The 17,232-nt window shown below is 38.3% G+C and overlaps 1 long non-coding RNA gene across 4 annotated transcripts in view; it reads left to right on the forward strand.

Annotated features, from left to right (window-relative positions):
• The first annotated feature begins 3,603 nt into the window (after positions 1-3,603).
• The window catches only part of LOC142059106 (uncharacterized), a 33,021-nt gene continuing 19,392 nt past the window's right edge, over positions 3,604-17,232 (forward strand). For 3 of the 4 annotated variants that reach the window (XR_012661203.1, XR_012661205.1, XR_012661206.1), the window contains exons 1-2: positions 3,604-3,803; positions 3,892-4,096. This is a non-coding gene — a long non-coding RNA (uncharacterized LOC142059106). The remainder of the gene's footprint in view (positions 3,804-3,891; positions 4,097-17,232) is intronic. The other variant, XR_012661204.1, reaches the window with a different exon arrangement.

Genomic DNA, 17,232 nt, shown 5'->3' on the forward strand with positions numbered 1-17,232 from the left:
CCAGATCACATAGAAGTATGTGTTTGTTCTGGATCAGGATGAGCATACGGTGGCATTTCTATAGAATTAGCCAGAGTATATAAAGATGAGTTTATAACAGTTTTAGACCTTTCTGCCAGCTGCTTGAAAGTAGGTGATGTCTAATCTGGTATAAACTGTAATGATGAAAAATCAACCCTTCAGCATACCTTAAACAAACCTGAACCTGCAAAAGGGAATTTTTTTTTTTTCAGTCAGATCAGTGCTTTGCATCATGTGGCCATGGCATTTTGGATACAGAAGTCGGAATCCTGAATTTAAATTTACTGTTATTGGACCATGCATTTCACTGTCCTATTTCCACTGGCAGATATCCAATTTAAGGATGCCTTCATATACCCCAGACCATTTTTTCTTGCACCCATATGCTAATTCAACTTAGCTAATGCAACTAGATTTCAGAGTGGCAAAATTAGGGGAAGAGAGCAACACTAAGTTTTTTCCAGTTAAAGGCATTCAGCTCCTTACCATTAAAAAAGATTAATTGATCTTTGGCCCAGCAATCTAAAACCAGTTAGGTATGCTTTTGGGGGTTGGCCATTTCAGTGTTTAAATATAAGAATAATATTTTTTTTTGTCCAAAGTGACTTCATACAGCTCCCAAACACCTGCCAGTGTGGCATGCTTAGGGGTGCAGTCCCATAAGACCAGATGAGCCAATCTAGTAGCCCACCAGAGCTGAATGAGGTGACTCCCACAGACGCACTTGCTGCCACTCCTTTCCTTGTGCCGGCTCTGGCACTCACCTGACTCCTTGGTGAGCCAAACCCTTTTACTAAGCTGGCAGTATTTTTATAACGGTCATTACAAGAGAGGTAGCAGAGAAATGAGATACATTGAAATGCTATTTGCCCCAGCAATGCTTCTGAAGTTTCTGCCCAGCCTGACAAGTTGTAACACTCATGTGAGATGGCAGAATTCTGCTTGACTGAATCAGCAAAAAAACTCACCCACCAGGGAAGAACATGTCGTTTTCTGCCAGTTTACTGAACAGGACTCATTCAGCTAGGGATCAGATGAGTGCCAGAGCAGGTGGAAAGGAGTGGCCTGACCTCCCTTCCCGGGGTGGGAGGAGAAAGGGGAAAGAGCAGGACCACTGCTGCAAGCCATTGTTCCACTCAGCCACCATGTGGGAATGAATGTTCCCTCAGGGAGGTAAAACTCTAAAGCTTGAGAGGAGAACAACTAGGGGTAGGAGAGAGCTTGTAGCAATCTTTGTTTTTAAATTAATCTTTTAAATACCATCTGAAATTGATCTGTACTCTTGCTAATGACACTTGGATAAGGGAATTGTGTTATAAAATATTAATGTAGAAATAACTTTCAATTCCTGAGCTTGTTACATTTGTTTGCCTTGAGGAATACATTGTTGATACAGAACAACAGATGAATAACAGGCAAAAAGCTGACAAATTAAGCTCTTTCATGCACTGTTCAAGGTTGTGGCATAAAGAATAAAACACATCCTTGCACTCTGTGGCAATAGGACACTAAGTATCATTACACCAATTCTTAAGTTGAAATTTCTGTATAAATACATACGTTATTGCAGCTGATTGTCTGAGACTGACAAGTTCACAAATACATTTGTAAGTAATATCATGGGATATGCTGCTAATAAAAAAAAAATATATTTAAATAAGCTTATAAGTTAGCATGTATTTTATCTGAAAATCAATGTGAGGGCTTTTAAAATCTGTACATCTTTCCATAGGTTTCAATTCAGACGTATTTCATCCAAGCTGAATATTTAAAAATACTCTCCTTCTGGTGAATCAGTGATATAATTTCTCATTAAATCAGGTTCATGTTATGGTATTAGAAAATTATTAATTTCCTTTTTACCATTCTTCATGAGTTTGGCAGATGCATAGATGATTTATAGGTTCACCCTAACATCTAAAATCTGTATCTCAAATATTTATGATCTTTAAATAACTTCTGCAGTTCCTTGGCTACATTCTTTGCTTCAGTCACAACCCGCCAGGTTTCTAAATGTATATACATTCTGTAGCTAGCAGGAAAATCATTTGGCATTCTGTTCTGCTGGCAGACGAGATAGACTACATCTTCACTTTTGACAAAATAATCAAGTTAGCTTACCTCTTTAAAGACGGCATTTTGCTAACCTAGATCATTTCAGCAAAACTGGATTAGGGAGTGTCCCGGCAGTTATGTTAGTACATCTAGTGTTCTTGCAGTCATTGATAGCCCAAAGTACAGTGAGACGTGCTAACATCTTAATCTATATCAGCTGCAGCCAGACAACACACTTGGCTAGTCTGAGATTCTGAGAATTTAAGGCTGGCTGGAACCATCAACTCCCTTAGTTGGACTTCCTAAAGGCACTGTTAAACACTGAGCTTTTGTTAACTGACCTGCAACTTCTTCTCATCTCTGTGCCTCTGCAGGAAACCCTTCAATTTTTATTTGAAAATTCAGTCCAAGAGATAAAAGCCTACCACCCCACTAGCTGTTTATCTAGGATTTTATCGCTCTCACTATGTAAAATTAACACCGTGCTACTACTTTCCAGATTCAGTTTATGACTTCTAGGCTCCTGATATACCTTTCCCTACTAATTTAAGAACACAGGAATTGTCCCTGTCAATAGTAACTCATTGTTTTAACAAGTAAAACAGATTTTAGCTTGTAGACAGAGCTTCTCTTTCTGTAAGTAGCTCTTTGAACATTTTTTTTTCTGTTAAGATGTGTTCCACTGACATCATTTGTGGCCATTCAAACAGTTTTGCCAATTCCTAACACCCTTAGTCATTCCTCAACTCACATTCATTACTCTAGGCCTCATACATTAAAGGATCATATTAGCCTTTTTGAGTCATTATTGCACTGGGAACTCATGTTAGATTGCTTGTCTGTTCCAACTCCCTAAATGATTGTCTGATCTCCCTCTTTCCACAACAGCTGTTTATTAACAGAGGTAGGTTGTCTTTCTTGTTTCAGTTTTGCATTTGGCTGCATTATAATGCATTTTATATAAACAGGTTCAGCAATCCAAGAGGAGAGCTTTTTTGGCCTAGGATTACTTCCCTTCATCACCATTGATCATCATCATCCAAGAATGCCTAGGCATCCTTTGAGTTCGAGATGGAAATACTCTTCTTGATAAGTGTGATTTGTCCATTTAATTTTTAACTTTGTTAAGGCCTTTATTGGTGTTGCATAATGCTGATGTTTTAACTGTTATGTCACATCACTCAGGAAAATGTCTTACCAGGTACAAGAATGTTGTACCTGAGTGGTTGCTTTTGGCTGGACCTAGACAGAGCAGTGTATTATAGTGTACTCCATGATCCCCGTGTTGACCTTGTCCAGATCAGGGACTTGGCCACAATACCCTCTACTTTTCTTTTAATCCATGTACACAGGGTGCAATGACCCTAAGTGAGGTGTAGAAGTTCTGCAACATCTCTCTCCCCGCTGGTAGGGTTTAGCTGCCAGTGCTTCAAGCCATGCATTTGTGTAACCGTAGATCAGAGGTGTGTGAGACAGAGCTGTGAGAAGGCTTGTTGGGGGTCTCTCCCACTTTATTCAGGAGTTCCTTTTGTGCTCAGACCCTTGCTCTTTGAGCTGTGATGCAGATATGCCCATGCCTGGCCCTGTACTTTGCTCATCCTGATTTTGACCCCTCTGCCTTCACTTCCTGGCTTGACCTTGGACCTGCTACAGGTTTGCCTGCTGATCACTGGACCACAGCTGACCCTGGTCATTGCCACTGGAACTGCTCCGCCCTACTTGTTGAGGTACTGTGGCAGTGCGCACATTGTCGATGAGGAAACAGCCCGTCTGCCCTGTTGTGATCCTCAGCTTCTGGCTCACCTTCCCTTGCAGAGAAGGCTGCTCCTGCTGCTTCCTGACACATGGACAGCCAGGCGCAGGAATAAGAAGGGAAGAGGAGGAAGTGCAGCATGCTTGAGGTTCACCCAAATCAGGAGCTGGACATTGCTGGTCAAAGAGCTCAGAAGTACTCTTGGCTCTGACAATTTAGGCATTCTCAGAATCAGCTAAACAAAGATGCAGCTGGGTAGGTTTGCAGGTAGAGTATAAATAAGAAATGTAATGACAAGTAGAATTGCAAGCCTATAGTGAAGCACTTGAATTGTGAATCAGTCTTGTTTGGTAAAGAATGCAGGCAAAGCTGCAAACGTCTTCCGAGTTTGTGCTGGGTATTAAGGTATGGATACTCGAGCCATTTCAGGACCTTAAAGTGGTAATCGTCAACTGTTAAACAGGCAATAAGTATTAAGATACTGTGGATAGAATTGCAAAACCATTAACATTGCTTCAACACTTGCCAATTATTCTTCAAAATGCCTCTATGGTGTTGCTAGAACACAGTGACTTACTACAGTAGTCAAATGTATGTCTTCTTTTACAGTAATTTTCTTTCATTTTCTCAAATCTTTCAGTTGTTTGACTTGTAAATTTTTTCTCTAGCTATTATCACCTCCTTCGTATTACTTCTTGGCAATAGCTCTATATGTTTTTTCTCAGATGCCCTCTTTCACTTTTCCAGTCGTACATCGATTTTAGTATAATTCCTCTTGCAAAGCTGTTAAGACACATTGTGTCTTCTACTGTGTAGCTTCTAGTACGTGTGGTTGTAGATATTATTGCACCACGAACTTCCATCTCAGATGTGCACCCCAAGCTTTGAACTGATACTACTTTGCAATGCTTACTCTGTGACCTTGCATCATTAGAGAATATCATAAGCAGCACTTCTGAGGAAAAAAATTAGCCAGGTCAGCAGAGTCACGTGCACAGATAATTTCACTTTTCATTATCACTAGCTGCAAAAGCAACGCAGGAGAAAATGACAGGACTTAGAAGCCTTTGTTTATTCATATCCTGTACATGTTGGACTGCATACACTCCCTTTTCTCTACTGTTTTGTATTAATTAAACATTGGGAGTAAAATTTCAGTAAAATGTGACTATTTCACTATTTCACTAATTTTGCTATCATCTCAAGGCATGTCTTTCAGGTTTTGGCTTTGAAAATGCAGTTACCTTAGAAGAGGGAGATTGAGAATTCCTTCTTTGACACTTTCATCATTTATTTTGCTTACCAGTATGCACCAGGCAGAGGATCTATGTCAGAGAGAGGAAAAAAATACCCTGAAATGTCATTGTTTACACTTCGTTGTCTCTTTCTTGCATCCAGAAACACATTCAGGTTAAATCTTTCATTCTCTTCAACGACAAGTTTTTTTTCCATACACCTGTAACACAGTAAATCACATAATTACCTTCAATCTCAGAACTCCAGGACCATGACCTGAGAATGAGAAATGAGTATGTTGCTGATTTTAGATGTTACTATCTAAAACTTCTGGAAATTACATGAGGGATAGTTTGGAGTACAACAGCCATGTTTACTTTTGTTTTGAAGTATGACATCTTACTTTTATTTAGCTGTGTTGTTCTTTACAATAATAGTTCCCACATAAAGCACAGAAAACTTAATCTGATATCTTGTAGCTTTTTACTTCTCCTAAAGCAAAACTCTCTGCTTTTCTTTACCAGACTTGACAAGGGTTAGTCCCCTACACACACTAATCCCAGAAGTTCCCTGGAGACCTCATTTTCCTCTCAACAGACGTCTTCCCTTCCACCTCCAAATCTCATAGCAGTTCAGTTCTTACAAAAGTTTCTATGTCATAGCCAGCCTGAATCTTTTCCAGTCTTTCCTGGTAAGCAAAGAGCAGCACTTTGAAGCAGGTTAGACTATAAAAATTTGGGAAGAGGAGAGAGAAAATTTACCTTACTATAACTGAAACTGGGTGAGTGGGTTTTTTTTTCCAAGGTCTCACTTACCAAAGGATATGAAGAGTCTGATTCCCTTCCATGGTAGATGCTGAACCCTCCCCTGATTCATGGCATTCTTCTCTGATTACTGGAATTACACCAGTGGTAGCATTGATGTAAAACTGTGATGCCTCCTACTGTTCAAAGACAGTCCCCTAAGGTTTTATCCACCCCACAAAATTAAACAAGACTAGTTTTAGTCTTGATTATGACACGATGGAAATTACAGTCCCTATCCAAGTCCTCCAGGCTGTCAGTCATATCACCTTCATTCCTATGGCTAAATTAAAGTTACAGTGGTTTCACATCTCTATTTTGATGACCAGACATACTCCTAATATCTTTGATTTGATCCAAGTAATAACCACAGCTCCCTGATGTTATGAAGCAACGTAAAAAGGAAATCCCATGTGTTCCTGGCATATGGTGTCTATGCTGTACTGTGAGACTGTAATCTAGGAAGGATGATACACTACCAAAAGAAAATTAACAGTGTTTTCCCAAAACATTTAAAAGCTGAGGTTATGTCGCTGAAACATCATCATTCCATATCTCTGTTGCTGACACAGCTCATGTTGAAACAGTTTTATTAAAGTCATTACAGGGTCAATGGAAAATCTCCATGCATATCAGAAGTACTTTGAGTGATTTATGTGAGTCCATGGATATTCATTATAATGATATTCTTTCATGTTTCCATTGACAGGCAGAACAATGTCACAGGTAATGTCCAAAATAAATTATATCATCATAAAGCTGGACCTTAAATGCAACAAAATTAATTTTAAGATAACTCTTGAAGTTTGACAATTAAGGAAAGTTAAAGGACATATTTCAAGTAGTACTTGTCACCCTAAATTGCCCTGCGCTGAGTAAGTGTTGACATGCAGTAGGCTTTGTGACACAGAAACAGACATATCGTCTGTAATCTGTGCTATAAGTGCAAGGGAAAGAATGTAGTAAGAAAGCCTACTCTAAATTCTCTCACTTTGTCTGGCTTATAGGTATTCTGTATCAATACACTGTTTTCAATGCCATGCGTCTCAGAGTACTGCAGTTTTCTGTATGAGGTGTTTTCTGTTGTCTGTAGCTATCAAAAGATTCTCTTCAGTGAGGGTTCATGTGTAAGTACTCATCATTATCCCCAGCAATTCTGCAACTGGCCCCAGTCGAAATATAGAGTGCTCATGGATTTTCTGATACAGTCTGCTTTTATATTGGCATTTATGTAAGATGACGATAACTAAAGACTGAGATAAGAGTGCCATTGTGCTTAGGAACTCTGTAGCTAGCAGTAAGAGACTGTCAACAGTTTGGCACAGGGACTATCACAATTGACTGAAGAGGATCAAAGCCAGAGAGAACAAGCAACAAAGAGGTGAAATTATTTGCCTGAGGTTACTTAGCAAATCAAAAATAGAATTGGGAAACAAAACTACCCATGGAATTATGGCTTTGTTTAAGCCAGCAGCAAATTTTCCCCTAGATTCAATGAGGCTAAGATTCATCCCATGTATTATGGCTTCCCTGCTTCATTCCCCATTCTACACCAGGCCTAGCATACACCTTAATTTTAAAATATTGCAGGCCATATTCAATAGGGTATGTTTATTTGGCTGAACATACAAAACGCAATTGGAAGCTAGGTCCTCTAATCAGCTGAAACGGGTCAGCCAATTTCCTCATCAATGAAGCATTGAGAAATGTGAGCAGTATTCACAAAGGTCAGAATCATGCTGGCTATTAAATGTTCTGGATCAAAGTGTCACTTTCAAAGAAACAGTGGAAGTTAACATCAATGGAGTAATCAGCATTTCTAGTACCACCATTGGGAATATTGGCCTATTTGTCCTCCACTGATGACATGCCAAAGCCCTTTCCACCCAGTGAATATTCCAGGGCAGATGAAATTCTGCAAAACTTCCCCTTCCACTTTCCTTAATCTTTGTTTCCTTGTATGGTGGTTTCATGCAGGTGTTCATTCTCTAAAGCCTGAGTTTTTCTCTGAAAATGCTTCTGTAGCCATTACAGGGTGCCTAACTTCAGGATTCAGTCATACCTGTAGTAGTTTTCTCCAAAACATAGAAGATACTCTCTCACATCCATGACGCACTTATTGAAAACATGCACTGTTCCTGGAGAAGGGGGGACTGGAGCGAAGAAAATATCATTAGAAAAGCCGGATAGGAGAGCCTGTTGTTTCATAAACCTCTACAGCCATCAGAGCAGTATTCTAGTTCTTTATGTTATGTTGCTTAAGTTAAATGAAAACACAAACAAACAAGAAGATCAAGCAACAGAGATTTTCCAATGCAGAAACCTAGCATTATGCTGAAATTAAGCATATGCGTAATATCCTCAAGGATGCTATGTAGGAAAAAAGCCAACATTGTGAGACTCTAACTTAATACAGACCATTTACATGCTATTATCCTTGATTTCACTGCTAAAAATGACTGAAAACTTCGGTGTTTTAATTCAGTGATAAATAGTGAGTTGATGAAGAAAGAGTGACGCTATTTTCCCAATTTAAATCTGTACCTGCGTGATAACCTTGTTGCATATCGCGTATCCACTATCAGGGCATGTAAAACCACTCAGCCCAGTGATTTTGGTCAGTGAAACAGTACAGCTTAACAGTCCCATAGTGAACTCATGGAAACAGGTATAATAATAATGAACCTTGGAGTCATGTGGAGAGAAACACATTGCTCTTTGCTTTAGCAACTGTACATTTGTTTAGCTTCTTCATTGCAGGCCAAAAGCCATGCAGAAGGGAATGGAAACAACATGCATAGAATAAGTAGGCAGACCAAAATTTGTATTGTCAAAGCATATCCACAGTTTCCCAGTAGATAAGACTCTTTGCTGAATATCAAAAGATTTATTTGGTACTTAATTGTATGTAAAAGATATGTGATTTTTTTTGTTGAACACCAAATAGTCAGAAAAATGTATGCAATTTTTCATTGCATTCCATTCCATTCACCCTTAAATGAGTGCTTTTGATTGAATTCTTTTGTTGACTTTTTTCAGTGAACTGGTACAGTTACACTCCACTTTAAGTAGCTTCATTACCTCAATGGTCATATGGTCTCACACACTTAGTCTTTTCACCTGGTGCTGAGAATTAAGTACTTAACCCAAAGCAATGGAAAATAACTAGTCCAAGAAGCAAACCAGCTTTTTCCTTCTGGTTGTGCAAAGAGAAAAGAAGCAATTTCCATAAATTTCAGGTTTATAAGCCAGGTATGATATTAAATTTGCCTCGGAAATATGTATTCAAACATATCACCATATGGATGTACTTCAACCATTCTGAAACAATGCAGGTGTTTCTGAAGCAGATCATGACTGTATTAACGAATTGAAAAGATCAAGATCTGATGACTGATGAAAAGTTGTTTGCTTTCTTAAAACACCCTAAGCAATTAGAGCGCAGATCACAGAGCAACACAGATTCATTTGATTCACTATCAGATTGAAAGATTTTCATAGAACCTTCTCTGCCAGCTTGACTTTCTTTTTTATTTAGATCACAGAAGTGTGTAATAAGAATGCAAATCCTTTTCCCAGTGTTACAGGAGTAGTATTCTCAAAAATGAACAGGTAAATGGTTTGAACCAGGAGCTCAATGTTCAATTTACCAGTCTGTGGATGCCCTAAATCTTTTGGTTAAAAAATGAGAACACTGAATCAAATCCATTGATTTGGAAATTGACTGGGGGAAGGGGGAGGAAAAAAAAAACCCAAACAAACAACCAAGAAAAAAAAAACCCAAACCCCTAGAAAATGGATTATTTTAGAAAGTGATGGAAAAAAACATTGGGATAACAGGAGTGACTGAAAACTAATTCATGACCTGCAGTGTGATTCAGACAAACAGTTGTGCCAGAAAGTTGTTCTGAAAGGTTATGAACACCAAGATTTGCCTCTAGCTCACTTTATTTTGTCTCTGAGAGACATCCATCATCCATGCATTCACCCACCCACCCATCCACCCACCCACCCATCCATCCATCCATCGATCCATCTATGCATTCAGTCCTTTCCCTCAATATCTAGTATTTTATTTTATGGCTAATGGTTCTGATGTCCTTGAATTATTTTCTACTTAATCCTCTGATTGCATTTTTTTATTCATTTATTCAGAGCCTGTACAGTAAAAAAAGGGCATAGGTGAGCCAAGCCATAAAAGGTGTTCAGCCAATAATCGGGGGAGAGAAGCTTGACCAGTGTTCATATTAATTGCATATTACCTTTATGGGGTCAAGTTAGTCTCTAGTTTTCCATTTCACATTCTGTGTTTTATCATGATTCTTTGCTACATTACTTAAGGCCCAAACCCATGGAAAGTTCTTTCAGAGCTTAACTTTAGGCATAAGATTATTTTCTGTGAATTCAAGAAATCTGGTCTGAGCATAATGTTTGCAAACTTTGAATGTTGGAGAACATGCCTTTGTGACTTAACTAAATTAAATGAAACCTCTCTCTCTCACTTCACCTCTTTATCATAGCCTTGCAATTTAGTCCTGTAATACCTAAATGCAAACAAAAGATTCAAACAGGTTTGAATATTTGTCCTGGTTTATTCCTAATTTCATAGCTGCATTTCTGCTAACAGACATTTTCACTGGTGAAACAGAGAAAATCTGCCTGTCTTATTGGGCTTTTTCTGCCCTGGCTTCATTCACTGGGAACAGATAGGAATGGCACAAAGGGGATCTTAGAGCAAAAGAAGCTCTAGCAAAAGAATGCAGAAGAGATGTTCTGCATAGCGTGTATACTCATTACAACATTAGACCATTCTGTTACTTAGAATTTGGAACTGTAGAAACACTACAATATGCTGTGTATGAAAAAACCCAAGGTTACTAATAGAGAAACTAGAGATCTAATCAATTTTGCTTTCTCCGCCCCCCCCCCCCCCCCATTTATGTGGCACTAGGCTGTGTCTCGTGTATACTAAATAATCTGTGTGCATCTTTACTCTGACCAGAGTATTAAGTTCATTTTTAAAGAAAGGGTAATTTACTAAAATGAAATAATGTACTTCCTTGTATATTCTCACTTGTTTTAATTGGATGCTCTCCACCCAGATGGTTAGAAGTATTGATTTTTAACTGATAGTAGATGCATTTCTATATCTGACAGGTTGCAGCACTGGCAGAGACTGGTTTCATGCACACAGTTCTTTTACTACCTACAAAAGTTTATCATCCATATGACATTCAGGCCTGCAGTTACAGAAAGTCTGACAAACAAATTGCCTTGGTTCTGCCGCACATTGGTCAGATTAGAAATAAGAACGTGATGATAGCTTCAGTAGCTGCACTGGAGATGAGGGGATGATTTAGGGTTGAAACATGTCTTGATACAACTGCATGACGCCTTGGATTCAGGGTGCAGCTGGAGTGTGCATCCACACTAAGGACCTTGAAAACACTCTTGGCATCTCAAAGTTCAGATGACAAAGCCTACAAGTTTCTCCATGTTCTTTGCTCTTACAGCTTGTTGTTATTAAAGGCAATGTAACTGTCTTATTTTCAGGTTTTGTCCACCTCAGGGTTCAGTCTTGCTTATCCTGCTCTCATTCTGTCTTCACAGCACTTCATTCTTAGAGGATTTTTTGATCAGACTTGATTTTCAATTTTCTAAAATATATTCATATATTTTTTACATAATTATAGAGATCTATAGATATACATACTTTGTAAATGTGTATAGATTAAATCCATTCAATTTGAGTGTGCTTTTTGTCCAGCAGAATTCTCATATTTCAACAAATTAATTTTCCTTTCTCTTTTTTAAGGCTGAGTTTTGTCACATCTAGTAAGCTGTGCTCCATATCTTTCTTCTGAAATCTGTAATACTACTTTTACTGATAAGGACCTAAGGGAGGCAGAAGGTACCCAAGAATCTGTTTATGCTGTTTCATACTCTACCATTAGTATTTAGCTTTTATGTCTACACATACGATTTGTTTTGATCAACTGATGGTTAAATTGTACCAAGAGGATTCATGAGGCAAATCCACTGGGGTTTTTTGTCTTCTTGGTTTATAATTTTTTTTCCTCATTTTAACCTTCCCTCTGAAGAAACATATGTACTGAGATGAACAAGACTTTGCCATGAAGTATGTAAACAGTAAAACCAGGTTGCTCCTGCATTCAGGTTTGGGGAGGATAAAGGCCGTATGCTTTAGTTAGTCTCCATGCAAAGAGCAAATGAACTAACTTCTCTTTCTTCTCACTGGATATGAATCTCTGGACAAGACTGTTGCATGTCACTGGCCAAAAATGTAGGCAGAGTTATGTGTTTTTTCAATAACAAAGAGTGTTTCTTTCCCTCTGTGTGTCCACATGAGGAAGGGTTTGGCTCTGTCACAGAGTTCTGTTCTGAGCAAGGACTGTTGTGGTAGTGATGCAGTTGATCATTTTTTCTTCTGGATTTAATAGAAGCCTAGAGGATGTCTTTTCCTTTCCAGCTTTTTTAATATGATGCTTCATTTGTTAAATCTTTTGCTTATATTTAAGTCAGATCCTCTCTACATGCTCAAACAAATAAAAAATAAGTCTGACTCCTCTTTCTTATTGTTAATGCAGTTATTTTCTTGGAAAACCTATAGTGGAACTAAATTTCTTCATTTTTACCGTATCAACTCAGCAAGAATGATGTGTGTCACAAATACTGTTCATAGTCTTTGCAGAAAGTATTGTGAAAAAGCCCCACTTTTTCTTGTGTCTGACACATTTGCTTCCTGGATTTTGACTTCAAATATATACCGATAATCAGAAAAAAAAGCAAGACAGTAACCCTATCTTCAGCCTTCTCTTCCCTTGTGATTCCTAGTTCAGGGTTGTCTGTAGCTTTCACTATTCAAGCTTGCTTTTCCCTACTTTGTTCCAGCCAGGCCTATCTCAACCTAACTCAAACCCATTTGTCTTACCACAATAGGGTGAATTTTTTTTCACTCCTTCAAAAACATTTCATCAGTAAACAAAAATGCTTGGGCCATTTTTCAGTTAGTAGACAGTAATATGTTCCTGTCATTGCTGGGTAAAGAGAAATGCAGACTAGACCATGCGTCACTGTTGAAGTGGGACTACAGCGTGCATTTCACTTACTGTCTCAAACAACTTAGTGTTGTCATAGGTAGAAAGACTATGAATATCTACATGCAAGGCTTCTAGTGCCCATTTTCCACTGACTATTATTATTATTATTATTGTTGTTGTTATTATTATTATTATTCCCTTACTAAATAACGAGCAGTAGAAGCCCTTTCTCCAGAAAATGTGTGAGACGAGACAGTGCAGATATGGTTCAACTGTGTCATTTTAAAATAAACAGGAGGCAATTTTTCCTGATATACAAAAGCTGACTGATATCAGTTCTATTTGCTATCATTACTATTAGAAGAATGATTTATTAGGACTTGACTTTTCTTTCTCCCAGAGAACCTTAAGTAAAAGCACCAAGGACATTTTCAAACAGACTGTAATAGTTCAGACATTCTTATCAGCAGGACATTATGAAACTGTGCTGGCTTTCTCTTCCTTTTCCTACAAGCCTGTGAGGCTTATTCTCAAAACAGCAACAAAGGAAGGGCAAATTCTGTTCATGTAACTACCAAACTGCCTGCCACTAGTGTATAGGCAGCTGTAGATGACTTTGAAACTTTTCTGAGTACCCAGTCTTCTATACCTATTGTCTGTAAGTTACTTGTTGAAATTCTATTTGTAGAGAATTTGTCCATACTCCAGTGAAAGCTGCAGCTGATTCATTATTCATTATTTGATGCTACCAAGCTGGGAGGAGTGGCTGATACACCAGAAGGCTGTGCTGCCATCCAGCAAGACCTGGACAGGCTGGAGAGCTGGGCCAAGGGGAACCTCATGAAATTCAACACAAGCAAGTGCAAGGTCCCCTGCACCTGGGGAGGAACAACCCCAGGCACCAGTACAGGTTGGGGGTTGATGTGTTGAAAGGCAGCTCTGTTGAGAAGGACCTGGGAGTGCTGATGGACAACAAGTTGACCATGAGCCAGCAATGTGCCCTTGTGGCCAAGAAGGCCAACGGTATCCTGGGAGACATTAAAAGGAGTGTGGCCAGCAGGTCGAGAGAGGTTATCCTCCTCCTCTACTCTACTCTGCCCTAGTGAGACCACATTTGGAGTACTGTGTCCAGTTTTGGGCCCCCCAGTTTAAGAAGGATGTGGAACTCCTTGAGCAAGTCCAGCAGAGAGCTACAGAGATGATCAGGGGACAGTAGCATCTCCCTTATGAGGAAAGGCTGAGAGACCTGGGTTTGTTTAGCCTGGAGAAGAGAAGACTGAGGGGGGATTTTATCAATATTTATAAATATCAAAAGGGTGGGTGTCAGGATGATGGGACTAGGCTCTTTTCAATAGTGCCCAATGCCAGGACAAGGGGCAATGGGCACAGGTTGGAACACAGGAAGTTCCACCTGAATATGAGAAAAATCTTCTTTCCTGTGAGGGTGCCAGAGCAGTGGCACAGGCTGCCCAGGGAGTTTGTGGAGTCTCCTTCCCTGGAGATATTCAAAATTCGCCTGAACGCGGTCCTGTGCCCCCTGCTCTGGGTGTGCCTGCTCAAGCACGGGGTTTGACAAGATGATCTCCGGAGGTCCCTTCCAACCCCTACCATTCTGTGATTTTGTGATTAGACTATAATATGTCTCTTAAAATACAATTAGCAACTTGTGGTCTTAGTGATGAGGCTAGTAATATTTAGAAAAACAGTTCAGCATAGCCACTAGAGGGCAGGTAGTTTAGTATCTGTGTAAAGATAAAATAAAATCAGTCTCTCCTTACTCAAACCAACATATCCTGGAATTCTACTCCTCTGTTTTTCTGTTGGGTTTTGTTTGGGGTTTTTTTCCACAGTAAATGAGAGCCTCATTTTACTAATTGGTTGTAATACCTTATTTACGTGTTGTAAATTAGGGACAGACAAAGGCTGTCCTTTTCATTACTGCTTATAATGAATTACAGAAAGAGAAACAGGTACGTGTGGTTTATCTACTGTTCCAAGCAAGTCAATAACAGAATTAAGCATACAGCAGAGTTTCATATTTCTTAGTATGTAAATCCTCCAACTACTCACAAATACTGTTTCAGAGTAGATCATTAAAATCTTAAGTATGCCAAATCCTGCACTGCTAAGACTATAGTCTCTTTTGGCTTTGGAAAATAATAGCAGATAATTTAAACTGTATCTGCTGTAGAATGAGATTAAAATGAAATTTATCCAACAGCTCAGGAGTCAGAATTTAAGCAATAGAATAAAAAAGCAAACTCCTATTACATGTTAGAGCCACTTCTTCAATTTTATGCCCATCCATACTGCATGAACTGTGCATAAAATCACTATTTTTTTCTGATTAGCTTGCACAGCTCTTTGTTGAATCACATAAACGTCTATTGCACAACATCAGTTGTTTTTATGACACAGTTCTTTGAGTGAATTTTTAATTTCTGTTTATTTGAAATTTACCTTTTTGTATACCTGCTTTTGTGATGATCATTGGACAATAGAAGTACAGTGCTTGAGAACTGCACCACAGAGCTTAGAGACAGGGAAGATAAAGGGAAATGTGTTATAGCTCTAAATTACCTCAACAAGATAATGTTTCAGCACATTAACAATGATATTTTTAGACAGCAGTTTATGGTACACAGTTGTCAGTCTAATGGCTTCAAGTATAGCACACATATATTGTTGTATGCCATTATAACTGTGATGTGCTGTGAAGGTAAAGAGCAAAGGTGCAGAGATTTAAAGTACAGAATAGACAGATATGCTTGCTTTATGGAAAAGCAATCACTCAAAGCAGAGGCATTTTATGTTTAAAATATGATTCTGTTAATTTGTATCATGTTATGAATTTGTGAGGTATTTCATGGAATTGTAAAAGTGTAGGCTGCTTTCCAGAGGAGCTCATAGCCTCTGTTACAGGTGTCCCGGGCTACTCTGAGCTCCATTAGCATTAATGGTGCTTTGCCTGGATGTTGTGCATAACAGTTCCTAAGATCCTGTGGCTTTCAGTAGCTGCATCACCATAATGTATAGCAACAAGAGAGGCTAGGACATTGTTGGTAATATTGTGATTTGCCTTTTTCCTTGTAACTCAGCAGTGCAAAAAGGTATCTTGTATCAGCTTCTTTTATTGTTCAGTTTCCTTGATTTCTTTGACTTAGTGACTGTAATGACAGTTTTCTGAGTTTATTTTTCTCAGATTTAAAAATTGCTATGGTCAGCTCAAAAACGTAAGCAGAAAAGCTCAGCTTCTATCTCAGTGTCTATGCTTTGACTGTCTGGTAAACAAAAATGAAAAACAAAAATGTTTATGACTGTACACCTAAGTAAGGGGATTTTGACTAAAGTACATTTTTTTTATTAAAAGTTCCATGTATGACCTTTAAAAACATGAAATACATTATTCAGAAAGTAAAGAACAGTGACAAGCCAAGTGTTCTTTTCACTAGAAACACTCTTCTGAAATTATTTCATAATAACAAAATCTGAAGATACCAAGGACAATAGAAATATAATGTTCCTCAGAGAAGAAAAAAAAAGGCATTGTTTAACAAAAATGCTGGCACTGCATTGAAGGAATTCCAGAAATTCACAATATAATAGTGAATTAAATTTGTCTATTGTGCTTTCCTAACGGTACCTTTATTTATTTCTGTTTACCACCTGTTTCTTCTGCTTGTCATTAGATGCTGTATTTTTTCCTATGTGTTAATGGTACTCTAGATAATCACCATCTTAAAGCACAAAGTAAGATATTTTGTCTATTTTTATTTCTGAAGACTTTTCTTAATGCAAAGAAAATGAAAATTATGGATATGCAAACTGAAAGTTCTATAACTGTTACCTTGATTAAAAAGCTCCATACAGTTGGCTTAATGATGTGAATTTGGCAGTATAAATTTCAGATTTTAGACCTAACATATTCTACTGTACTACAGGAATCATGGACCCCTGTGGTATTAGGTGTTTTAACAGCAATGGAATGGAAGACGTGATGCTGCAGAGCTCATGGCAGAATTGCTAAGAATTGAAAAGAAATAACGTGAAACACTATTATATTTCCATTTTAGCACTTCATTTGAAAGTATAGTCTGGAACACAACAAAATGTGATTATTCTCCTGATGAATATTAACTTTGATTAACTTTGTGTTGCTGTACCACTTAATCCTTGACATTGACCTAGTTTTATCTTTAATTATTTGAAAAAGTTATTGTGTAGAGACTTATGTCCTTGTTGTTTGGAGAAAAAAAAAATCATACTGTTGTGGGCTGTAATTGAAATAACTCGCACTTACTGA

The sequence above is a fragment of the Phalacrocorax aristotelis genome, chromosome 1 (assembly GCF_949628215.1).
Source record: "Phalacrocorax aristotelis chromosome 1, bGulAri2.1, whole genome shotgun sequence".
Taxonomy (NCBI): domain Eukaryota; kingdom Metazoa; phylum Chordata; class Aves; order Suliformes; family Phalacrocoracidae; genus Phalacrocorax; species Phalacrocorax aristotelis.